The following is a 27561-nucleotide window of genomic DNA, read 5'->3' on the forward strand; positions in this document are numbered from 1 at the left end:
AGGAGTATGTAGGGAAAAATACCTGCCTTCAAAACCAATACCCTCAAACCATATCCGATAGCCAACAGTTGCAATTTTAAAGTAAATCTCCCAGTACGGAATTGTCTCACCAGAGTAAGAGGCTGTTAGTTAGTTATTTATTAGTAAATATGGAATCATCAGAGTTTTCACAGACATGAAAAAAAAAAAAAGTCAGTGAAGAAATCCAGATGCTCTTTCATGTTGTACTCTAAAAAGTCTGGAGTATGCAGCATTCCTTTCATTAGCTCTGTACATTCCCTCAGGCTTACACAGCTTGCACTTCAACACCTTTAATATGGTGGCTCTGTATCGAGGAGCACATTTCTGAGTTCAGTCTGGGAAATGTTTCTAGGCATTTGTATTGGGCTTATTCATAGAGGGATGGCCGGGAGTTGGCTTCATCCAGCCGTGGGAGATTTGACTTTGCTTCACTCAGCTGAAGAAAGGACACAGCCATGAGTCACCTAATTGCCGTGAAGCAAATGTAGATTCCTCCTGACAGCACTTAGACGTTTAGGCTCAGAGTTTACCAATGGGCAGCTTGTGTTTACACAAAAATAGAAAAAGAGAGAAGCAGCTCCTTTAGAGGTGGTGAAAATGTTGTAGGTTTCATAAAAAAGCAACATGAGCTCTGGGACCTTCCTGTACTTTTTGGGAATGACAGGACCCTTTGATGGTGTGGGCTCCCCAAAACAGGCAGGAGAATCTGCTACAGGGCTGGCAGGTTTTGAAAGTTGCCCAAGCAAAGGGGGGAGTGCTTTTTTTCCTGTGTATTTTCAGGTTTTAAAGCACTATACAATGTGTGAGGACAGCTGCACAGGGAGCCCACAACTGCAGATTGTGAGAAAAGGGGACTTTCTGGAAGGTCTCCCTGAAGAAACAGACAGGGCTTCTATTAGGACTGATGTATGTGTAGATGCTCGTGTGACAGCCTTTGGATCTAGATGGAAGACAGCTTGGAGAATCAGGCAATCCAATTACTTCTCTTAGATGCCCTCAGTAACAAAATGACCTGAATGAGGGACAGGGTGTCGCTCTCGAGTGAAAACCATGCAGAAGTTCTAAAAGACTATGAAAAGTAGTCTAGATCTGCCACGATCCATTACAGCAGAGCTGGAGAGATTTTCATTCTTGGACTTTGAGTCAAGGAACACGCTCATCAGGCAGCAAGGGTTCGGCCAAGAATGTTGTTTTAATAAGCACTATAAAAGCCAAATCAAAAGAATGAAACACAAACATAATGTTTGCACTTGAACAGAGACATCCCCATCCATTGAAGCAGCTCCTTTCGCAGTGTTTACTCAATACCCAGCGGGCCCATCTGCACTTCCCTCGTTAGGAAGGGAGCGCCAGGGGAGCAGGGAGCTGTCAGCACAGCTCCTCTCGCAGCACGGCAGCCAAGGCTGCACGGCCGCCACGGCCACGGGCCCACGCTGCACAGGCTGTGTCACCCAGCTCCAGCTGCCACCTTGCACACCATGTGGGACTTGTGACATCATGTGGGACTGCTGCCAATGGTCAATACACCCAGACATGCCCTGCTTAAAGTGACACCCTGGACATCTCTTCCTCTACAGATCCACGAGTTTTCTGAGAAGACAAAAAGGTGAATTGCACAATCAAGGGTTCCATCTGCACACTGCTTTCCACAAGCCAGATTCCCTCCCCCCTTGCACACTGAGCAGTCATGTGTGTGCCCACAAAGCAAACTGTTGTACATGGACACTTGTGCCACCGTGTAAAATTCAGCGGGGTGACCTGTACAGTCAGTATATGTAGTATGGCTGTTGGGCTGGTGTTCCAGAGAATGCCTATCTGACTTGTGTCAAACAGGTAACCTTTTGGGATTAAAGGAGTTTTTTGGCCCTTGCAGGTGCAGTCAGTTAACGGTTGCTGTATTTTGCCCGTGCATGATCATCACTGCTCACATTAACTCTGAAAGGGCCAATAAACAAGGAAGAATAATCTGAGACTTTCCAGTTGCTAAGGCAATGAATTAATCAGCATGTATGTGTTCAGCAGATTCACATGATCCTGCCAAGGCCTACAGCTTTAGGTCTCCTGCTATATTTTTGCCAGCATGAGAGAAGGGAGCAGAGGAATTGGCAGGGAATGAAGTGTCAATGGTTAGGGCTGTAATAAAAAATTTGGAAGGAGAAAGCAGCACCTACTGCAACACATTCATGTATTATGTGATGTTATAGCATGCCAACAAAATGGGCCACCATTCTGAGCAACAGCTTCATTTAGCCTAATTATTGGGTATAAAATCCCCTTGTCCAGTAAGAGCTGATTTCTCCTCCCAGAGCTGTGAATCAAAGCTGAACAATATTCAGTGCATTTGATCATATTTACAGACCCTGAACCAACTCTTCAGCTGACACGACATTGCTTCACTTAAATCATTAAATTTCTGTCTATCTCAGGAGCTGAGTTCTTTAAAAGCTTCTTGGATTAAGATGCAAACCAGCCAAGCAGCACCAACACCATTTCCAAACCTAAGAGCATCAATGCATGCTCTGGAGGGCTGAGGACAGCACAGCATAGTTGATATGCTTAGGTCAACCTACAGTTTGTAAATGCTGTTTTGATGCTGATCAGGCAGTCCAACATAGTGGCTATAAATAAAGTACTATGATCCCTTCTGACACATGCAATTCACCAGGAAAACAAAACAAAACAAAACAAAACAAAACAAAACAAAACAAAAAAATAAAAAAGAAAGGAAAACCAAACTAAGTTGGCTTTTTTGAGTTAGGAAGACCAAATGAAGTGGTTTGGGTTTTGGGTTCAGGATGAATTCCCACTTACCCACTTAAATACCAGAGATGAGGTCCTTCTTACAGTTCTTTACCACGAGCCAGGTGTTAGCCTATAAATTCTATCCCTGTCACTGTCCTCTAGGCCACAGTCATGGGAATATTTAGTGGACAACACTTGCACTGTACCCTCCCTGAGCTGCTGTGCTGCTTCTTTTTCTCTTTTACAGACAGAAGCATCACTGTGCATATGTACCTAGAAAATAATGTCTGAATAATTTTACACATGCCATCATTGCAGCTGGTGATCCATACCTCCTTTTCAGTTTCGAGCCCCTTTGGTTTCCAAAGGAAGCTCTGTTATCTGAAATGAGGGGTAGCCTTAAGCTAGGGCCAATACAACCCCCCACATTCAGTGAGGTTTAGCCAAACCTGAAACAAAAAGGTGCCTTTAATAAGGGAGTTCAAGCCTGACCTTCAGGGTCACTCTGGGGTGACACAGATCCACTCGAGCTACCACCGTAAGCAGGCAGCTGGTTATCACCAGCTGGAACATCTGGAGTTCTGGGCCCAGTCCTTACCCCAGACCTTTCAGTCTGGCTTTCTGTGGATGTAAATCTTCTTATCAGTGAAGTGAAGATAATGCCACTTCAGCACACTGCACACTGTAGGAGAATTAAATGGATAAAGTTTATTAAATGTTTTACATGTCAGACAAAGTATATATAAGACCTAAACATTCTTACTGAAAGCTCCAATAGCTGAATATCAGAAAACTAATAGGGAGAAAGGCATTAGAGACCTGGCAGAGAGGCTAGGCCTGATCTTTGGCACTAGTGCTTGTGGAAAATCAATTTACTCTCAGAGGAAAGCAGCCTTGGGAGGAAGGTGTAGGTAGAGAAGGCATTACCCCAACACCTCTCACTACACTCTTGAGACTAACTCTGCTCATCCCTGAATCACCCACGGGAAAAGACCACATGTTGGGGGAATCTAATCAAAACCCATTTGCAGTTAATTATGCAGTCATGGGTAACATGCAGGCTCAGGCTGGGCTCCCAGGCACTGTTGGGGCACAGAATGGCATTGAAGACACCAGAACTGTGCAGCCAGCCCCATGTGCCTCCGTCCACAGGGCTGAGGAGATGCTGCTGCTGCTGCCCTCACTCTCACATGGCTCCAGGAACATGGGGATGGCCACGAGGGTGGTGGTTCCCATAAAGCATTCAGTGCTAATGAGTTCAGTGCCAGTGGCTGCTGTGAGCAGGCAGCAGAGCAGCAGTGGGGCTGCACTGGCACACAGCTGAGGCTGCAGGCTCCATGGGCACTGGCTATGGACAGGCACCAGGGCTGGGTGTGCACGGGCACCAGGGCTGGGTGTGCATGGGCACCAGGGCTGGGTGTTCATGGGCACCAGGGCTGGGTGTTCATGGGCACCAGGGCTGGGTGTGCATGGGCACCAGGGCTGGGTGTTCATGGGCACCAGGGCTGGGTGTGCACGGGCACCAGGGCTGGGTGTGCATGGGCACCAGGGCTGGATTTTCATGGGCACCAGGGCTGGGTGTGCACAGGCACCAGGGCTGGGTGTGCACGGGCGCCATGCCCCGGGCACACGGCCACCCCAGGGGGTGAGCACAGATGGGGCTGACTTTGTCCTTGTCCCCTGTGGCTGGGCATGAGGCCCCAGGGAGCCCATGGCCAAGGGCACGCCTGAGCACTGGGAGCTCTGGGCAGAAGGGCTTGAGCCTGTCTCGACCTCTCAAGCACGACCACCATGTCCAGAGCTGCTCCACGAGCCCTGTGCCACCACTCCCAGGGCACGGAGCTGCTCAGGAGCCCTGCCTGTCCTGCGGGCAACCTGCAGGGCTTCCACAGCCTCCTTCGAGCCCTGGGGTGATGCAGCCATGCACTGGAGATGTTACTGCTCCAAATATTCCTTTGATCTGAAGGTTATTTTGCTTTTCCTAATAATTTCTTGATAACAATATAATTGGATGAGTCCTTAAGGCCATTTCATGTACTAGATTTATTGGGAATATTACCTGCATATTTAGAGTTAAGAGGGACAAATATTTTATTTCCTTTTTTTATTGTCCCATTATTTATAGAGTTCTCTTTGAATCTTGTAAATACATTTTTTCATTTCCCTTCAGAGTTTGTCTTTCTCTTTGGCAAACATTGATTTTTTTTTCATGTTTTTTCCAGTGAACCTTGAAATTAAAATGTCTTTTTTTGTTTAATTTCTTTTTTTGTACACTGGACTCATTGTCAGCACAGCAAGAGCAAGGTGCTTTGTTAGATTACTGCTGCTTCAAAGCTGCTGAAAGGAAGAGTTGACCACATTTTATTATTTGTGTGTAGTTCCTTCATAGGTTACAATTATCCTTTTTCACACACAAAGCCAAGCCCAAGTTCTCAGCATTTGAACAAAGCATTTAATTTTTTTTAGTATTTGATAATCAACTTTTACTTAATATACCATTTTTTGAATTGTAGAATTATTTGTCCTCTCAGTGGACAAATCACATGCACAGAAACAGCTATATACAAAAATAGTAAGGTTTACAGGCAGAGAGAGCTGATATAGTTGGGAAAAAAAAAAGGAAAAGCTCTCTGTCACACAAGCCCTCTGAAAGCATTTCTGGTTTTTTTTTCATCTATATCAACTGTTCTAATAAAAAATAGTACTTCTCTCTGCAAACCTTTCCTCTCTCCTACCCTTTTACCATTGCGGCTACAGCAACACTATTTCTAGGAAAAAAAATTGTATTTATACAGCAAAGAAACATATCACCAGTTTTTCAAGTGTTTTTCATCAAAACTGTCTGTTCCCTTTCCTACAATAGAGATTTTTATTTTTAAAGTAGAGTATTTTTAGAAAATAATAACTTTTATGATAATTACTTGGTCATTGTCATTTTATCTGCTGTAGCAGAAGAATTCCCTATTACAGTCTTCACTAAGAATGCTTTTTTCTTTTGCTAAGTAGCCAGGGCACTGTAGGTTGTGAAATTAAAAGCTTAAATTATAGTAGGGTAAAGTGGTTGGACCTAGGAACACAGATACATTTGTATCCTTGGTCAGCCTGAATGCCATCAGAAAGTTAGGAAATTCTTCAAAATATTCAGCTACAATGAAATTCTCCATAAATTAAACAGGTTTTCTTTAGCTTTGTGACCTAGGGTTATACATTATGCTAAGCAAGTATAACAGTCTATGTTCAAAGGCTAAAGAGCAGGTAGTAAGTATTTAAAGCAGCAAGAGTCATGTTTAAAAAAAAGTATTTAAAAGTGGATTGTTCTAGGCTATAATAAACTATGAATTGTAAAAGGTTAATTGACAAAATGATACTCATCTAATGCCATCTCTGTAACAGCAATCATTGCTGAATTCAAAATTCAGGGGTCTTGCTATATTGACAATCACATTTCCTCCAGAAGACTGCAGTTATTTCCTCAGTCTGTTTAACCTGTGGTAGTTAGTTATAGACCCACAAGTAGCACACAGGCAGACACAGGTACCTGTGACCACTGTGCTGCTGGCAGAAAGACAAACGCCAGTCTGCAGCCCGGGGCAGCCCAGGTATCCGCATGACGGTTCCTGCCAGGAGCTGACCTTTGCCTCGCTCGCCATCCGAACCCGAGCGCTGGCGTGGGCGGTGGTAATTACCCTCACTGCACATCTGGCATTCTAGGAAGGGCAGCCTTGCCTCAAGGTTGCTGTGCTTAGGTTCAAATCCCATTTCTGCAGAGCCTCTGACCTGCAAATCTGATCTGTTTTCCTCCAAACTGTATTTCTTATTCAGTGAGATACAATATGTTAGCAGTGAACAAAATTGTATGATTTTAAGAATAGCAACAAACATTCAGTCAAACCCTTTCCATGGGCACATTGTCAGAGTGGCAGAGATACCCTCCTCATGACAGAAAAGATTCCTTTTTAACTTTTTTTTTCCCCTAAGATATTATGCCAAATGAGAGCTATTTTGTTTGTTTACTTTATCAATTTTGTAAAAAGCAGCAGCTCCTAAACAGAAGGACAAATGGAGTCACTGCAATTGTTATTTTGCAGAAAGGACTTCCCAGGCACTGGCTGCATCAGCAGCTTTTGTGAGCAGAGTGCAGTGCCACACAATCACTTCTATCCACACCTGCCACAAGCTGTAACCAAAAAAAAGGCACAGGCTTGCTAAGAAGGGGCTATTATAATGTCTCCTTATTTATGATTCATTACATCTTTTTTTAACAGTACAAACTTGTCAGCTATAACAAAAGATGTTTAAGAAACAAACCTTGTCAAAATAAATGAATTAAGAGCATTCATCTTTTTCCAGAGTGTGAAGAAGTTTGTAAGGTGATAATGAATTCCGTAATGCATTAGCCACACTTCTTAAAATGTGTGTACCACTTACTCCGTAACTTGCAAAAGTTTTGTTATTCTCACTGAATCTCCACTTATGGACACAAATTATCAAGATTTGATTGTAATTGGACTTTGAGCCATTCTGCCAAGTGCAAGGTGTTTTCTCTGTGCAGAAGCCTGTTAAAGTCACATGAAATCCACATGAAATCCAGAGGCATGCTACCATTGCCTTTGATGTTACTTGGCAGAGCCTTGTGCTGCAGAAGGTGTAGAGAATCTTCTGCCTGCCAGGGTCCTGCCAGGGCATGGACTGTTCCCCTGCACTGGCAAGTGAATCCTGTCTCAGGAGCTGGGGTTAAACCTTGTCCCAGGTCAGAGTACATCAAAAGCAGGGCCAGGCCATGACTCGGACTAAGCTTCCAATGACAATTTTGGGCCTGCTTTCCCAAGCCATTGCTTTCTTTACATGTATGGGTGCCCTTCCATAGTGCCAAGAAATTCTGTCCAGGCATGATTGACTGTGGGCCCAGCAGTATCACCAAGTCCACCCACACACACACTGATCTGTGCATGCACCTCTCTCATAGCTTTGGTCCCTTCATGAACTGGGCACCAGCACAATCTTCCCATCCCTCTACGAGACTAACCTTCCAGCTCACTGACCATCTCAACATCTGCCTAACACTCATTTCATATCCCTGATTTTGCCCCCTCACTGTCACATCCATGACTGTTCACAAGTATATGGTTCTCTCTATCACTGCACCAATCTTGGTGCTCATTTCAAATACCAGAGCTGCTGGAGACAGTCACTGATCTGAGAAATTTTTGTGTGCAGTAAATGAGCACTCAGAACTTCCTCCATGTAAAGAAATCTTTCCAGTAGCGGCATAGCTCATTTCATCAGATGAGCATTTCATAAGATGAGCACTCACTTACCACAAAAAATAGATTATGCTGATGACTTCTACTTATCTAAACCAAATGCTCTGAAGAACTGCTCACATTCCTGAAGCCTCCTAAGTTTGTGGCTTTTGTTTTCCAAAAACCAAAAGCAGCTTCTGCAGACCCACCATTTTTACCCCTTGGAGCAGTGATGGTGCTGTCCCATTTGCCTGCCTGGGTGGCAGGGCTCACTCACTCTCACCATCCTGTCAGGTGCTGGGAAGAGAGGCTGTCTCCCACCTCATCACTACACCACCTCCCTCCTGCTGCACCTTGCATAGAGGCACTAATATCACACTGGATCCAGGCTTCTCCAGCTCAGCTCACAGTCCCAGCCTAAAAGCTCAGGTTGAGGCCTGCCTTGCTGGCTGAGCACACACTTGTTTGAGAGATGCTCTGGAAAACAACACAAGTTTGCTGTATTCACCATGATAAACCCAACTGAGTTTTTAAGGAGCTGAGCTGTTTTCAATCCAGCTCACACACAGCTACGGACATCTTCAACCCATGTACTTTCTGATTCTGATAGAAATTCTCCCCCCTGCTATTTAGAAACAGACACAGGCACAAGGAGGTCAATACTACTGAGGGTCTGGCTTTAGATTTTTGGCATCAGAAACATGAATGAACAGGGAAACAAAGACTAGAGAAGATGTATGGTGGAGATGTATCAGAGGTACGGAAGAAAAAAGGTCAGACAGATATTCAGGGGAACCGTCTGGGACATTGGCCCTTGCCCTGGTCTCTCAGTGATCCCTGGCAAGATGAAGGAGTACAGCACACCCAAGAAGAGCTTTTCCTAGAGCAATACAACTTAGCTATCACTGGTGTGTCTCTGCATCCCAGGGAAATGTACAGAGATTCAGGTTACCCAAAAAGAAGGGAAATCTGTGTATCTGATGGCTCTTTCACAGCCTCACTGGGCTATTCCTGATACCCTACTGCCATGTGCCATGCAGATGTGTCTCCCTCACCTGCAGTGGGACCAAAACTTGCAGCAGCAAAGAAGAAGACTGCAGTTCTCAGTTATGGGGGATGATAGGAAGCAGAGAGCTGTGGAATACTGAAATAACGAAACGTGTTTGGAAGCTGCTAACTTATACGGCAACCATTCCTATCCCCACAGCAGCCAAATGCAAGCAAGTGTAAAAGCAGAATCTCAGCAGTCTTATTCATTCACAGGCAGCAGAAACAAAATCTAAGCTTCAAACTCATGATTAAGGTAGGGTTCTAGAGTGGCAAGTAGACATGAACACTTGTGCCCAGAAAACAGTAGGCTGTTTGAATACCAGCCTCTGTGGGAGATCCAATATGCTACTGAAAGAACTATTCATGAATGTCAAAAATAATGCCAGCACTGAAACAGTCCAATCTGCAATAATATTTTCTATTAGATATTTCACTGCAACAGTGAGAATTTTAATAAAGCATATGGCAATTTTTAGTTAACAATGGAAAAGGCATTTCCTAAAGCTGGGATACACCACACCTGTTGACTGGCAAACAGCTCACAGAAGGCAGTTTATGTCATGGGCAGAGGCAATTGCATCTCCCCAGAATGGGAGCTCCCCCTTCTGCAGCCTGGCAGGTGCCACCAGCAAGGACAGGTGGGAAATCAGCCAGGGATGTACTCTCCACAGTGCTCAGACCAAGCCCCAGTGCAGACAGTGACTGCAAACCACCCCGTGGGCTCCATCCCTGGGCACTGATTGTGTCCCAAGACCAGGACCTACCTCCCTGCAGGAGCAGGAGCACAGATCTTTCCTTCCTGGGCACAGGGAGCATCTCAGCCACAATCTCACTCACTTTTCCAACAAAGTGTGGTGATCTTCACTAGCAACAAGTGTTTCCAGCTTACCACAACATTTGATGATAATTGTAGGAGTAAATGTTTGGAGGTTAAAGTGCATTTTGTAAATGTCCAATATTTATAGCTATGGAAAAATTCATGAATTGTCACATTCACCTTAAATTATTCACAGGTATAATTGGAGAAGAGCTTCCACATGAAAAATTAGGCCATACTGACCCATATAAACAAATTCAGTAAGCCACAACAAGCTGCTTGAATCTATTTAAAATACTACTTTGGAAGCACAGCAAAAAAAAAAAAATACTGACTGTTTAGATAACTTAGGGTCCATTTCCTTCCTATCTATCTATCTGTAAAAAAATATTATGGTGAAATAAGCACATGTTTTTATTTGCTGGTGTAGAGATGCTATGTGTTGCTATTGTGGTCCATCCACAAAAAAATCCATTGCTTTTAGTATGAATTAAGTGAATACTGAAGTGTCTCTGCTATTCTCAGAGGAAAAGTCTCTTCTACCTACCTTATAAATAAATGTTAGGTCTGGTATTCTACTTAGCAGAAAAATACAGCACAGAAAGAAAAAACAGCTCTCAAACATGTTATTTATACACTTTATACACCGACTACAAGAAGAACTTTTATTCTTACTAGCAACATATGTGTAATTTAATATCACCAGTGAAAACTAGGAGCTGAACTGGCCAGGATAAACTTGAAGCACTTGTAATTTTTCCAGTTTTGAACACAAAAATAGGAGCTAAGCAGAACTCTCCATCTCTGCAGTGATTACAGCAGTATTTTCTAGAGGAAAGGATAGAAAACCAAAACTTTGCGTGGGGAAAAAAATGAACAGAGAGAAAACAAACACTCCCCCACTACCCCACCATCAAACTTCTCCTGAAGGCATCCATTGCTCAAGCCAGTTGTGAAGCAAACAGCCATATGCATAACACATCTGTCAAGGGTTACAGGATACAGTTCATATTTCTTCACCTACTCTTACTCTGCATAATGCTGTTCCTGGGATCTCACTCTCCATCAGCTCCTTCTCTGCTCTGAACAAGGTCACAATACAGTGACCTTGTATCCTGCAAAACCAAAAACATCCCCTGGCTTGCTGCTGTATTTTTTTTTTTCTTGAAATCTCCAGACTAGGTGAAAGTATTGAGAGTGTGTGACTCCTGATAACCTTTAGAGAAACTTCCCCCACATCGCTGCCTCTTGCACTGAAACCAGAGTTGTTCCTCGCACCTGATTGATGTTTCTCACTGCAAGCACAACAGATGCATCCCAGACTGCTGAAGAAAGGACAAGCCTGAAGAGCACAGTAAACTTTCAAGACATGGCATACATGGGCTCTTCTCTCTGAGCCTGGCAGGCAGGGTATGCAGCACGCCGGTATCCTCGTGTGCTTTTGGAAAGCAGAGGAAACAGTAATCCAGCTTTGATTTCCCTGCATCTCCTAGTCTGAATTTACACCTCTGTGAGAAAGAAACTAAAGGATTTGTGAAAGGGTCCCCTGTTACCATTTCTCCTATAGGTCATGCAGCAATATGGTTTAGATTGAGGCTCATCAGTGCTGCATGGAATCAGACACAAATGAAGGATGCCAGAGGAGAGAGAGGAGAGATCTGCAGCATAAGCCAAGAGATGCTGGAAAGCAGCAAGAAAGGAACGAGGTGATGGTAATTTAGATCATAAATCAGTGACTAACTCAGAACACAGTTCACCTGCTTCCTGTGCCAGCACAACCACTCCCTCTTTTCCCAGGCACAGGGAGGGGCAATGCTGCCTGCTTCAGCTGTTCCTCATGGGGCCCTTAAAGGCTGAGTTAATTCTCACTAGTTCATCATACAGCCCTCTACCTTCCTAAAGAGTCATGGGATCCAGTCTGCCAGCAATACATCTGCATAAAACAAAGTTCAGCACTGCTTGTGGTAATAACTACCCTTGCAATCACAGCATAGCACCAAATGCTGTGTAAGTGAAAGGATCATTCCATAAAAGCCTGCAAGGTAAATACATATTTCCTCATTTGCATTTAGCCATTAGTCTCAGATCTTAACAACTCAAGAAGCCAATGCAGATGGACCAGAGTGGCATTAGTGCAGCAGCCCTGGGCTGGGCAGGGTCTCATTGCTTGCAGGTCTTAGTACATCATGGAGACAGCTCATCTGGAAAGGTGAGCTGTGCACCCCTGATCCTGGAACAGGCCTCCTCCTAGACACCACCTTTGCCGTGTTAACTGAGAAACATGGCTACTCAACCTGATGCTCTGTGTGACATAAGCACACTGGGTCAAGTGATAAGCCAGATATTTCAGTCCCAGCCCATCTCCACTAAAAAAAAAAAAAAAAAAATAAATAAAAAATCCTGTTCATGACTTTACATTCATAAATACTCTCACAATGTCAAGGGATAGGGGGTTTTCATCAATTCATTAGATATGCTCCCATGAATTATTTATATTCAGTGCTAAAAATGGTTCCGAAACATTACAAGAATTCAATATCAGTTTTCACAGTGGGATTTCATCATTTTAGCACTGTAGCATAATAGCCTAATGCAATACTAATACTAATACGATATGGTGCTAATAGGGTACAATGAGAGTTCTCTCTAATATGCAAACATTTCCATGTTGCATTATTATTTCTTTTAAGTTAATATGATATGGTGATAATATGATGAAATGAATTAGTTTCATATCATTGTTTGCATGAGTTGCGCATATTAAAAGAATATTTCCCCCCCTCCCTTTGAATTCATTTGGAATGAGCTTGAAAATTTACCCTGTAGTTATTCTTATGCTAATGAGGCTGTTTAGTAGGAAACACTCCCGCTGTTGCTTAGCCAGCTGAAGAAAGAATAGGCGCATATCACCTCTTGCTGGAAAAAGAATTTTCCTGGCCTGTTTTGAAAGCCTCTGTCCTAAATGTGTTTGGTTTAACATTTCCCACTAGCTCATAGATTCATTGCATATTTATGGTAAATTCTTTGGTCAATATTTATCAGCAGCACTTCTATGTAAGCGGACATGGCTCCCAGCTGAGCTGCTGTGAGGGACAAGGCCCTGGGGAGGTGACCACAGAGACAGAGCCATCATGGTTTGTGTGGCCCAGGATGGGTGTGTGCTGGCACAGAGAGACGGCAAGGCCACACCCAGGCTCCAGGGTCCCTCACAGTACTCTCCTCCAGGTCTTGTGACATTCTGCCAAAGCCTGTACTATGTATGCATTGATGCAAAAAACCAAGTTGGTGTAAGGGTTTTTCTTTCTGCCCCACAAAGCAGAGTATCTACCAGCCTTGGAGAGAAATCCTTCCCAGAAATCCTTCCCAGAAATGAGCTCTGTTCCCTGGCACATCACACTGATCTAAGGAACCCTTTGTTTCCCAGCTCTGCTGGGACCCACAGAAAGCATCCTACAGATGCTTTGGCATTCTGTGTTGGACACAGACAACCTGCAGGGCTTGGAGCAGACAAGAAGCCCTGTCCTGACTGTTTGCCTTTTGTGCTACAACACTTAAATGTGCAAACTGGAATGGCTGTAATGGGACTTTACTTGGCCCTTTTCAGAGAGACTCACTGAAGTAACTGTGCTCATTAATAAATGAGCACTGAAATATTGAGGACTTATCTTTGGGGATGTTGTGGGGCTCCAACACAGGATGATATCGGAGGACATTCTTAAGTAATTCAACTAACAATAGCCTCTGGTTATTTTCTTCCTGACTTCCCTATGGAGACAGAGGACAACCCTCAAAGTGGCTGAGAGCAACATCCTGATCTGCACACACCCCAGATTTAACTTCATGTATATCCAGTAATTGCCTTCAAATCCCAGCACATCCAGCTTGACTGAATCTGAATTCAGACTCTATCACCATTAATTCACATGAAGTTATGCAAGAAAATTTTACACGTGAGGTTAACAGCACATGTACGGAACAGAAAACATCCCCAAATGTTACAGAGGTTTAAAATGTCATAAATAAAATAGTCAAAAGTTTTTTTTAATTATCAGATTTCCAAAGCTATTTTACATAATTCCCTGCATAATCCAATCTTAAACTCAGAAGACACTCATGCAGATGACATTTCCTCTCTGTTTTGAATAGGGATTATTTTTTAAGAGGATACAGAACCTGGAAGTATTTCAATAGGTCTGATATTTAAAGCATATTTAATGGCATTTATGTTTTAATCTTCTTACCTACTAAACTTTAAAGAGAGCCGCAAGGAATTCAACAGTGAAAAAAATAATTAGACATTAGTTAGTAACACAAAATGCATAGGCAATGGGTCAGTGGATTCATGAACAGGACATAAACAGGAATGGCTGTCAGGGCAACACAGCACACCACGCTTTCCACCCTCCAGGAGTCACACTGCTCACATCCTGAAAGCGTTCAACTGTTCATGGACTTCGGCTACACTGGTGGCAACAGGGTGATCTGAAATCAATGACCCAAATTCACCAGGTCCTTATCAATGAGCAGTTCAGAGGAATTTTTGCCAGGAAGAGAGGACAGGGGCAGATGAATAATTGACATAACTCATTCTGTGTTTTCTAGCCTGAACACAGCACCATCCAAGACCTCTTGTGGGAAGACTACTCACATTAAGCAAATCTCACAGAAAATTATACAAAGAAAACCCTTGTTGTTCTTCTGAACTTTTGAGTTTTAGAAACAAAATCTTATTTTGATTATACACATTCAGCCCTGCTGCCTTAGGGCTGTTGCAAGTTTGGTGACAATGAGTTACACCTTGTGCTGGTGCTTGTCTCCCTAAACTTTACACGTACTCATTTGCTGTTTCAGTCCTGAAAGAGCCTGCAGACAACTGCCTGCTTTTTTTTCCTCTCACACTCTGTCTAACCCCAGGAGCAAGGAGCTACTTCGTTAGGAGTAAACATGTTAATTAGCAGTGAACCTGTTTAACCCACATGCTCTTTCACGCAGCTTCATAATGAATTCCAAACAACTCTGAGTTGTAACATGACTACTATTTTCTCATATTAGAGCAGATACTCATTCTCTTGAAATCAGGGGCAGTGGTTTAGCAAACACCTCTTTCCAAGGGGCCCACAGATTGGAGCCTGCTGAAGCTTCCCCACAGCGTTACTCCCACATGAGAGTGACTATGTATGGCATTCCTGCAGCATTCCTCCAGCTTTCTGACACTGTGCCCTAAGCCAGCTTCAAAAGGCAGGACTAAAGGAGTAGTGATAAACTGTGAATAAAAACGGTTTACCTTGTTTCCAGCTTCTCACAAAGAATCACTTACGTTTGTGAGGTCTTGTTAAATTCAGCAGTTTCTAGAGCCACCAAGCAACACGTGCTCCACGCTGTCCCTCCAGGCAGGGCGCTGTGCCAGCGGCTGGGTGCACGGTGCTGGTGCGTGGCGTGGAGTGGCCACCAGTGTGGGCACACCTCCTGGGCAGCCTCATCCCTGCACCCCAGCCACAGGCTCACTCAGTGGCCCTGCTGGTTAGGAGGCCCAGGAAGATCTTCGTTGAGTTGCAGCTTTTTAATCTCTGTAGTATCAGCGATAGCTGATTTCAGTTATTTATTTCACCGAGCAGGACCCAGCATGGTCATAGTGGGCACCATCTTTAATCTCTCTCTCTCTGGTTAAGGACCAAGATTCACATGTGGTTGTCTGAGGAGTCACCTCAGGCTGGCCATCATAAAACACACGTTAGAAAAGACATCCTTCAAATATTTGGATGCATACTTATTTCTACATTGAAAGAACTGATTTTGTAAAACCTCCCCATGTGGCCCAGACAAATTGATGTGATTACTTTTAGGTATCAGTGGGAACAAAAAAGTCTTATGCAACTTAAGCACAATAAGCCAAGCCATTATTCTACTCTAAAAAATCAAAGATTCCTTGGTGTTACCATTACTATTGCTCTGTTACTTGTGGTAAACAATTCCAACTATCAGGAAATAATTATGAACAAAGTCCAGTTAATTATACAAGACATCTAAGCTGCCCTAATTAAGGATTGGGTCAATACTGTTCACTTGGTAATTTTTTTTTTAATTGTGAATAGATTTAGTAGAAGCCTGGCTGATAAACAAATAATGAGATTGGTGGTCCAGAAGGAATTTGATTAATAAAATTATTCACCAATTATTTATTTCCTCTGGTTTATATCATTCTTTCTTCTACCTTAGAACAGGAATAGAAGGAGAGGGATTGCACTCATTGGTTTCAATGCCTACGTTCCTTCCTGTCAGAAACACCCTACAATCCTGAGCCTGAGGATTAAAGCTCTATTCATGCAGCCATGATAAAATGGGGTAACAATTCAAAGCCACACTAAGTCCCTGATGCAGTCAAATAGCATCCATAGAAACCTCATGGATTTTGCTGCAAGTACTCACCTTGCATAAATACAATGTTTATGGTATTTGTGCTCAACCATGAAAAAATGGTAGGGCGGGTAAAAAACAAAAAAGACAAGCTGTAGATCCGGTTCCACAGTTGATATCTCCCCACCATTTCTTCAGGAGAATTCACATAACTCCTGTTGACCTCCAAGTGTTGTGTCCCAAGTCCAGAGACAGGCCACAAACAGGTGAAACTGAGCCCAGCAGCTGTGGCTGCAGAAATCAGACCCTGAAGGTGCCCAGAGCAAGGAGTGGGCTCATGGGCCAGTCAGGCAGGCAGGGCTGGAGGGGGCATGAGCACTGGAGGAAGGAAAAAGAGCCTCTGGGCAGACTGTCTGTGGCTAAGTCCCAGCAAATCCTTGTGTGTTACCACCACACCAACGATGGATGACTGCAGTTTAAACAGGAAAACAACTTTACATATGTTTTAAACTACAGTCTGCTAGCCTCATATTTTAATATGAAACTGAAGCAATTTACTCCCTTTTTAATGGATTACAGGAGCTCAAGCATAATGCTTCTACCCTTGTATGATCAATACCTTTAACACATTCATAAATTATTAATATTCTGCTCACAAAATTAACCCCCTCTAAGATGCATAATTGTTTATTGCTCAAAAGAAAAAACGTTTAAGGAAGTAAAATGTTTCTTTGCATTTTTAGACATTTCTAGTAGCTGACTATATAGCAGGAAAGCTACACTGTTTATTATTCAGTGTAGTATATTAATTATAATTATTTTCTTCCTTCTGTGGCACCATAAAGGGACTAGACATATGACTGTTTAATCAGTCAAAAGCCCATACCATGAGGACTGTCTCATTCCATTCTTCCTAGGAATGAATCTGTTTTTCAGATAAGGAAGGCTTTGGGTAAGAGGAAGGGGCTGAGCTGATTTAGGAGTTGGCATAAGTCAATATTACTCAGGATTGGTCCATGCAACATTACATAATATCCCAATGCTATCACCACAATGCTCCTGCTGACATCTCTTCACCAATGCTGTTGATAAGTATCCTAAAGAGGACATGCATCTTCCTGTTAATTAGTATCATGTGCTGTGTTCACTTAGCTGCATTTCATTAGCTGAATTATAAAATTAGAAAATAATCTTCCAAAATGTGTCTCATTTTTAAAATTTGCGTCTCATTTTCTGAATGAAGAGGAAATACAGAGATCTTAAATCTCTGCCTAGGGATCACAAAACTTCAGTGCAACTCTGAATCCAATTTTCTTTTTCCAAGTGCTACTCTTTGTGTTCTAATAGTCTGAATTAGAATATCTTAGCTAAAATGGACTGTTAGTATCAAACTCTAAAGCCTAAAAATGCCTTTAAAAGTTTCAGCTAAAGGAGAGCAAATATGCTCCGACAGAGGGATCAGTGGCTCAGAGCATTGCTTTGTGTCTTGGAGGCTCAAGGAACATTGCATGCAGTGGAAGGATTACAGAGCTCTCCATCTTGTAGCTATACTCATACTCCATTATCCTTGATTTAATTAAAGTGAATTAGTTTGATAATTGTATTTTAATCTAAAGGAGATGTGAATTATTTGATCAAATATATTCAAGACAAAATTTTTACACCTATGCTTAACAAACATGAGATAGCATGGCTCATTGTTGGTAAAAACATAACAAATAAAACTTCACTTGGTGTTTTACACAGCTGCTGCAGGACTGAGCTGATACCAGTGTGTGGGATGTGTTTGTAAGCTGTTTGCACTGCATGAGCAGCAACCTCATTTCCACCTTCATCAAGATGTCTGCTGCAGCTACCCTCATTGTAAAGTGGAAATGTTTTAGATATGAAGTACAAACTTTCAGATCAAGTCCATGCCTATGGCCATGGGAGAGGTGCTGTTGCTGTGAAGAGAGCTTCCAGTCTATAGGTGTTCCAGTCCAATACACTGATTTGGGGGGGGGGGGGGGGTTGGGTGGGTTTTGTTTGGGTCTTGCTTGTTTTGTTTTGGTGGTGATTTTATCAATCAGAAGTACCAAAAGCTTTGAAACTATGAGACCACAAAAGCACTTATGAGACCACAAAAGCACTTCCAGATTTTTCCATTACCAACTATAAGCCAGCCTTAAGGAGATTCTTTGTTTACATTTCATGGATCCTTTGAGCTTATCCTTATTTGCTTAGGTTGTGCCAATGCTGGGAAATCTTTGAGCAACATCATTTCAAAGGTTCTCTGGCTCTTTATGATCATTCCCTTAAAAAGCATGAACGTATATCTGAAAACAAATGCTGGATTTCAGCAACCTCTTGTGTAGCCTAGTAAAATAGCAGGAAGAATAACATATAATTAACCAGACTGACTTCTCCAACTCAAATATGTTACAACCTTCATCATTACAAATTTCAATAGATATGGTGATGTTACCATGTTTAAATGTATGCATTTCTTTTTTCAAAGTCTAGAGGCAGAATAAATAGCTGCCAACACAGCCAGAAAGTCCCGGCAGACTTACAAGCAAGAAACTCTTATCACTTAGTGTGAATGCTAAGGAAGTAGCTGTCTTTATACAATTAAAGTTCAAGGTTGCATCTATAATAGGCTTTTCAGCTGTATTTGAAAGTAATTTAAACTGTTACTCACCCATAACCTTGTTAGAGATTCATGGTGTTGAGCACGTAAAGCAGAACAGACTGAAAGGGTTATAATACATTTACTAAAGGAAGAGAGGCTTGCAGCTAGGAGAGAATATTGTGCAGGGAGACTACAGGGGTTTGGAAAAGCTGCTTTTTGTGAGAGTACGTTTCTCTTACAGCATCTGAATTATTCTTAGGAGCTAATTTTTTGGAGAGGTAGTCATGGTCATTTACCAGTTTTGTAAAGATATTTCTCTGCCATCCAGCCAAGAAATTAAGTAATTTGGATGTGGTTAGTCATGAAATGGGTCCTTCTGTTTTGATCCAACTCTGGTAAGGATATGGGAAATTATTCCCCTTCAGTAATTCCCATAGGTTAAGATAAAAAAAAAAAGAAAAAAAGAAAAAAAGAAAAGTAAAAAAGAAAGAAATAAAAAAAAAAAGCTGTGATTACCAACTGGTGTTCTCCATAACAGCCTCTGGGGCCAGAAATGCAGCAAATTCTTCCAGGCATCTTCAGGAGCTCCTGTGGAACAGTGATATGATTGGAGTTGTTTTCACTTTGATTACTGGATGTTTCTCACACTGTTCATCCAATGCAAAGCGATGTGGGAGCTCTAAGCTCTAAGCATCAAGATCCCACTCAGTTTCAGACATTACAGAAAAGGAGACAGAAAACAGAAAAAGCAGAAAGAAAAAGGGAAATGCCAGCAGGCCAGCCTAGTCATTTAGAGTGGCACAAAGAAAACAAGAAAAGAGAAAGAGGGCATTGAATGGGTAATATTAAGTAATGGCATTATGTCCAAATATTTGCAATGTTGGCTTCCATGCACATGACAAAGTCATGTTTCCCATTACAGAATAATGGCAGAGCACAACCCCATGATTCAGCTGCAGTTCATTCTGGCTCTTTTCACCACTGAAATACTTCTGTGGCAGTTCTGCAAATTCCACTGTCCAAGTTTTCACACTTCAAGGAGAGGCTGAAATGGCATCCCTTGAAATTTACAAAATGTCATTTAAAAAGTAATCCTCACCTATGCTGCTCTTTTCATTTAGAGAATCTGAAAAGGGAGGAGATATTTAAATTCCTAAAGGGTTATTCTCACAACATTTTCAAGAAAGTCAAGAATTTCAAAAACTCTTCTATACCTGTGTACACTTTTCACTGTACCCATCACATGGCTTTTAAGCACTTCCAAAGCTCTTGAGTACTTTGTGACTGACCACAAGGCTCAGTGAGCCTCCTGTATACTTACATTTGAAAATAAGAGCCCAAACCTTTTGAGAGTTGATTCTTGCTAAAAAAGCTTCTGTTGCACAAATCATAGACCTGACATAGCCTGTCACATGCAGGTTCACCAAACAGCCCTTGTGGCTGTGTGTACACTAGTGATACACAATGTTATCACCATGACTTGGTATTTGACTGCAGCCCTTACTGACTTGTGAATTTCACCACAAAGAACAGGTTTTTGGGTTGTTGTTGTTGTTTTTTTTAATAGATATGTATGAGGCTACAGGTTCCTGAATTCATAAATTGTAAACTATATTAAATACACTGAAAATTGACTGATGATGACTGCTGCTCTTCTAAGCTAATTTTTCTTCTAAACCATGATATGAAAATTCTGGCTAATGGGCTCGTGACAAGACTAAACAGGGGTAATAGCAGACTTAATCAAGAAAACAAATGAGATTCATTAAAAGCTGGCACTCCACGGATAATCTTTGGAGAGTTCTAACTTCAATCTACGTGTCCCCATCAAAAATGAAGGAAAAAAAAAAAAAGAATTCTTTAGCTGACTTTATCTTGGGCTGTTGAGCCAATTCAATGGAAATTCATAATGGAAAAATATTAGACACAGTTCTCTTTCCAACTCTTTTTATACTCTATCACAGAACTCACAGTAAAACATTAACTAGAATTTTCTTCATGCAGTTGAGAAGACAAATTAGATATAGTTTTCACAACTACCTCTAACAGGTAATTTAAGATAATGTTGCAGTACTAGAACCATTTCTTGGCAAATACTGCTAAGAATATATACATATATATACATATACACACACATATATATCTCTCTCATACACATACATGTCTTCCATATGTATGTATGATACACAAAGCCTATAAAGCCTTTATATTTATAGGTAAGTTGAGTACAAATACCTGCACACACCTACCCTGCATTGTGCACTTTTACAAGCTGAAAGGCTAGAGATGGAAGCCAAATACTACTCCAAGTTTCAGAAATACTCTGTGTACAATGAATGAAGCCAATTCCCTAAATATAACCATCTTCAAAATTCAGTTTTAATTCTGCAGTTCAGCCACCCATAAAAAGGAAGAAAACTTAAAATTACTTAATTATTACTCCCCTCCAGCTACTATCTTGTTAAAATATGCACAAAATTATGAGATAAACAGATAACTCCCCTAAATAAGTATCTAAGTATTTCTTTAGCCAATATGATATTATCAAAACAGAAGTAGTAAAATAACTCCTGAATTGTAAGGAATACATGTCCAGCCGTGATCCACTTTGAATTTAAGAGCAAGAAAAAAGAAATATGTTTCAGATTTTTTTTTATTCATTTCTCTTAGAAATGTAAATGCATGGAAAGTACTGTCCCTGACATCTATGTAACCTACCCAAGCTCTATAGGGGCCAAATGAAGACCTCACTGATGCATTACAGACTTCTGATGGTTTGGGATCAGGAACTGGTAAATATATTCAATCTGTTTTGCAATTCCCCCCCTTTGCAAAGACACATTTGCTTTTTGCTAGCAGGCTCAAGTACCACTGTTAAAATCCAGGATTAGCTACCTTCTCTTTCTTGCACTGCACACAGTTATTTGCTCTCATTTGGTTCACTAACACTGTGTTCTGCAAAAGCTTATTTACTCTCACTGCCACCTCCTAAACACTTTAGGGAAGTCATATTGTTTTGTCATTATATTCTTCTAGCTCTGTTCTGAGCAGGACATATTTTCTGTTAAAGTGTCCAAATTCTTTTCAGGTGGCTGCAGCCCTTGCAGCATGTGGCCTTACACAGTGTCTAAATTTGCTAAGGCAATTTGAGCATTATCAGTCTGCTAATTAATGTCCTATAATAATTCTGACCTTTAAAAATTGTCTTCTAGCACTGCTGTTTCACAGGCCTGCTGTGCATATGCTTTTCCTTTTTTTTTTTTTGGTGAAATTTTTCCACCTACATATTCTGCTCTCAGAGAAGTTCCAGCTCACTTAAGTGTTGCTGACAGAAATTGGAAATAGCGCTGCCTAAAATTTTGAGGTTTGGTTTGAGGGTTGTTTTTTTTCCCCTCCATTTGCTTTGAAGGCTTGATTATCTCAACTATTCTTGCAGAAAACACTCAGAAAGAGGAGCTTTTGCATTGTGAGAGCGTGCTGAAAGCTGGCTCCTTGGCAAACCACATCCACACACAAGCCCTTCCCCTCCAAGTCAGTAGGTACAAATACATGCAGATCAAGAGCAAAAAAGGGAATGAGCACCTGAAAGCTGTGGGTGAGCAACAGAGAATCTGTGCTTGAGGTCATTTAGTACCCCCAGTTTTCAGGGATGGCCTTGATGCACAGATTCAGGAGACATTTATGGGACACAGAGAGTGCTCCAGCTCTAAGAGACAACCCTTCTGCTTCTGTGACCATATATGCAACCCTTCTGTGGATTCTGCTGTTGACTATCCCTTCCCTGATGAATATTAACAATATGGGGGTGGCTGCAAAAGATTTCTTACTTAAGAATATAATGAGAAACTTTCTTTGCAGTAGAGTTATTTGGGGGGATACAGATGTGCATGCCACAGCTCACACTCCTGTAATTACAAAGACATCTGATAACACAACCAGCCTTATTAGAAACCTTTTTATACTTTAGGGATTAATCCAGGAAAGGGAAACAATGTGCCAAGTCAGAAACCACAGTTAACAGTGCTCACTGTGGTCCCAGCACAGGAAAGGTTGTGCTTACGCCTTCTCAACACTCACACTGAAAAGAGGGTCCAGAATAATAATCTGCCTTTCTTGTTAGGTTTGTAGGCAGCCCAGGGAAACACATGCACTAGAAGAGTGAAGGGACTTACTGAGGCTGGGAAGAGCTCGTGTCTCAGAGCTGAGGGGTGGCAGCAGACATTGGTGCCACTGTGCCAGAGCTGTGCCCTGCAGCACAGCCAGAGAGGACCCTGGCACGTGGCCTGTCCCAGCAGGGTGGCAGCAGTGCTGCCCACTGACCAGGAATCTGCTAGCAGCCATCAGGTCCTTTTGTGCCCATTAAACAACATTTCTCTCTATAATCACCAGCTGTGTTGAGGTCTTTCCAAACAACAGAACAGCTGGAGCCAATGCTTTCACATATTGCAAAAAAAAAAGAAGCAGGGGAGACTGGCATAAGGGATGAGGATGCAGGGGAAAATGACTGTTTAAAAAAAAAAAATACAAAAAATGTATCATCCCAGTGATGAAGTTTTATGTGCATTTATGTTGGCAAGGTCATGAACTTGGAAAGAGATGCAAACTTTGTTACAAAAATAATAGCAGAGATTTTTTTTTAAACCTCCAAAACCACAGTAAGGATTTTCCCATAGTCCTGCAAAGCCATCCTTTATGAACCCAACATCAGGGGTTTCCTGTTATGCAGTTACAAAAGCAGTGGGGATTTTCAAGGGTTTTGCTTGTCACACCACCAGGATTCAGTGAATTTTCTGAGGCATGTTTTGCAGCTGTCAGATATCTGTATCTCTATGACACAGCACAAAACAGAGAAGAGCTGTCCATAAGAGAGAGCTACAACTGTATTCACCTGAGAACACAGAGGGCATGTGACCAAAAAGAAAAATATTCCAAAACATGTCACTGGAAAAGACAGCAAAGGATATTGACCTTTCTGTAGTTTCACTAAGGATGTCAACATGTTATCAAGCCTTAAGGAACAGAAACAGTCCCTTCATACTCCCAAGGTATTTCTATGCTTTTGTTACCCATCATGAACACACTTATCTAAAATCACAATGAATGGGAACATGCATACATGTGTCACACATCAAACTTTACCTGGACAGGTTTTCTGGGGGGTTGTAAAGACTTTCTTTCTTCAAAATTCTTTGGTATAGGTGCAAAATGACTCTATCAGATAGAGTCAATAAACCCCATTATCAAGATACTGTGTAGGCGAAAAAAATATCTTGTCACAGAAACATCAAGATAGGAAAGATGTTACTGACAGAGAGACACTGCATTGGCAAAACTGCCTTGGGCTGATTCCAGGAGATACACAAGAGGTATTTTACCCAGTTCCATCAATACACAGCACAGTATACTCAGGAGGAAGAGCAGAGAGCACTGACTGTAACATTCATCCACTGAATGTGATCAGACCTCTGATAATCAGACACTTGTTCTGTTCATTGGCTACAGGAGACCAAGTAAACAAATATGTGAAACCCAAATAACAGAAAAGGTAAAACCAATATGAGAAACACCAGGAACAAAGAAGACAAAAAAGTTGAAGTTCTGACCTTGACCAATGTGTCTCCTGCCATGGGCTGCATTTACCAATGAAAAATCTCTGCAGTCACAAATGCCAGACCTTCATCAGACTCTCAGATTCTCTGCTTTCCAGGACATTGCTGTTTTAATCAGTTTGCACTGCAAAGCTGCACGGCCAGTTGTGAGCCTTTGCTAGCACCCACAACAAAGTGCCAGAATGATCAACTGTGTGAAGGGACTCTACAATTGCACAAAGCCACTGAGTTGGAATGACAAAGAGCACACTCAGCTTTCAGGAGTTCCTGATCTAAGGTGCAAGAGAGACATGGTTCAAAAAGAGCACTGCAAAGTACAGAATGCATCAAACTTTGGACTGCTGGCTTCATGGAAGTATGATGAAGAAGATTTTCTATACCCCAGGCAAAACCAGCTCACAAGGCCAAAGACTGCAGCCAGGCTTGATCATAATTGCTGCTGCTGGTTCTCCATCCTACAAAAAGACCACAGATGGTTAGTAACAGAGATGATCAATAACAAACACCTAGACTATTCTGGAGAATGAATGTTGATCTCAGAAGCAAAAAGACTTTCTTTCTTGCTGCTTTGGAGAAATGTGGGGTATAACATAAAACTGATCCTGCAAAAATTTTTCTGTGAGCAGCTTGTATCTCGTGCATAGTTTTACCACCTACATTAACAGGTGCACTCACAAATACTAGCAGTTATCAAACACAAAAAAACCCAAAACATCTAAATGTATCAAGAAAAAAAAAAATCACTATTTGAATCTGAATCTTTCAGTTGGTGTGCAGTATCTTGGTTTTGGGGGGCAGGATTGGAAACCCTACTACATACCACTGAGACAGAAGTCTGTGCATTAAATACAGCGAGGTTTGTGGGGGTCACAGAGTGAAGTGTTTAGCCACATTTTTTCCAGACCAAGGGAATAGCAGAGTGCTGAAACCATAAGAAAAGGGGACTGAAGGCAACAAGTTGTTATTCTGAAGCCAGGGGTAAGCTACCTGTGTTCCTGTGCCCCTGTGACAGCAGGGTCCCTGGCCGCTGCTCCCCTCCACACAGGCAGGTGGTGCCTCTTGGCCTCATTGTTCAGTTGTCCTTCAGGTGACAGTGGCAGGTGGTGTGGTCTGCTGTTCTCTAGCAAAACCTCAGTAAATTATTAATTTCCCCTGCCTTCAGTTTTCTACCTTTGGACACCCTGATAGCTTAAATAAGTACATCCCAAGGCTCTCTTGAGAGAGAAGAGAGGCTGGAGGGAAGCAGGTTCCTGCCTGTCAGACAGCTTTGCAACTGTTCCCCTGGTTTTCCTGCCTGTTGAAAGGGTGGGGGATGAAGGAGAAAGAGATGAAGTTGTCCTTTGACATTTTACATCCGTGCCTTACTGAGATAACCTTTACGGATAATTTTTCCCAGCAGGTGTTAGATATTTCTTGTGAGCATTTAACAGTGAAACATCATTAAGTAATGACTGGCAATAGAAATTTGTTACAAAATTTTTTGGAGGGGTGGAACTAAGACAAATTAACCTTAGGATTTTAAATACAAAGACAACAAGTTCTCTTTGTAGTAATCCTATTACTGTGGGTATCCTTTATAGCATACTTGAAAGCAGATTGACTTGGGCTGAATTTACTGTAATGCATTCAAGATGCCCTTTCTCCATCTTTTAGAGAGAAGCAACTGTAAGCAATTACTATTAAAAATATTTTAAGGGTACTGAAACCATTCCTTCCTGTTTCAAAAGATGTTCTTCCAACAAGATCATTTTTTTTCATTTTTTTAAAAAGTTCAATTCAGATAATAGAGCTAGTCCTATAATTTCATAAATTCTAGCACCATGAAGAACAAATACAACTTCTGCATTTTAAAGGTTTACTTGTTGATCTCAGAACACTGCCAACTCAAAATTGTGCGTATTTGTGGGAAGGTGTTGTTTGGAGTTTTTTTCAAAAAAAAGTTGTCACCAAAGAGGCAAATTTGCGCACACATGGAGCTGCTGAATCCTTCCCAGAGCAGAGTGGTGGCCCACGCCCGCCCTCAGCGTGGCACCCTGTGAGCAGAGCAGAGCAGAGCAGAGCAGAGCAGCTCTCACAGCCATTACCAGCCTTTCCCATCCCTCCTGTGCCAGCCTGGCCAGGCCATGTGCTGCCTGGCATGCCCCCTCTCCCGCTGCCCCTCGGAGAAGGAGCGGAGCTGCCATGGCAGTGGCAGTCTGACACATTACCAGCTCCCATCGGTGCATTCCCACTCGGGTGCCAGGGAAGTCTGTCAGCACCCTGAAATGCTGTGGAGCTCCTGAGCTGCTGCTGTACAGTGTTTTGTTTTATAATGGCTCCATTTCACACTCCAATGCAGCTGACTTACCCTACTGTATTTCACTCTTCTTAATTAGATTTTGCTCGTTATTCCTGAGCCCCTCCAAAGCCAAAGCAGCACAGAGCCATGGCTGCTCTCTGTGCTAAAGCAGCCCCAGGGGCTGAATCCTGTGCTGCACCCACACAAGCTGGAAGAAAGAAAAGTGTGTTTTATGCGAACCAGAAGGTGTGCAGCCGAGGAGCCTGGTAAAGCAACAGCCAGGGGCACTGGGAGAGGCAAGCACTTGCTCAGCTGCTGCACCTGTGTGTCCCTCTGGTCTCTATGCTTGTCCCACACACCAGGCACCCCACTCCTGCCCCTCTACACACACCCCCTCCCATCTTCTCTTCCCTCCTCATGCTCTCCACTCACTCTGAATATAGGGGAGTATTTTTTAGAGGAGTGAATTATCTGATAGTTATCTCTGACTCCAAGGGCTCTCGGTGCAATATACAGCTCCTGAAGCCCCTGGACTTGTAGGAATTTATAGCAGTAGATTGACAGGAAGTTTTTTTCTGCAGGTTGTTTATATTATTGTAAGCTGCTTAGGAGAAAAGCTTTAACAGAACACTAGATAAAAAGAAAATGGGTTTTAAAACCTCCAGTCACTCTTCTTTCTTAACTTGTTCTTGAACAAATAAATGTGAGCCCTGGGAAAATACCTGAAGGCTCTTTCACAAGAAACTAGCACAGAACACAGCAGAATGCAATGGGCACAACATCCTCTGCTCAGCATTTGGCAACAAAAAGCCCCACTGAAAACCTGGAAGAAGAGC

The 27561-nt window shown here is 42.3% G+C and overlaps 1 long non-coding RNA gene across 1 annotated transcript in view; it reads right to left on the reverse strand.

Moving 5' to 3' along the window:
- Positions 1-1206: 1206 nt before the first annotated feature.
- The window catches only part of LOC128811522 (uncharacterized), a 55234-nt gene continuing 28879 nt past the window's right edge, over positions 1207-27561 (reverse strand). Inside the window, exons 4-6 of the long non-coding RNA XR_008438372.1 lie at positions 19355-19426; positions 3256-3445; positions 1207-1611 (exon numbers count right to left, since the gene is read on the reverse strand). This is a non-coding gene — a long non-coding RNA (uncharacterized LOC128811522). The remainder of the gene's footprint in view (positions 1612-3255; positions 3446-19354; positions 19427-27561) is intronic.

Source organism: Vidua macroura, chromosome 9 (assembly GCF_024509145.1).
Source record: "Vidua macroura isolate BioBank_ID:100142 chromosome 9, ASM2450914v1, whole genome shotgun sequence".
Taxonomy (NCBI): Eukaryota; Metazoa; Chordata; class Aves; order Passeriformes; family Viduidae; genus Vidua; species Vidua macroura.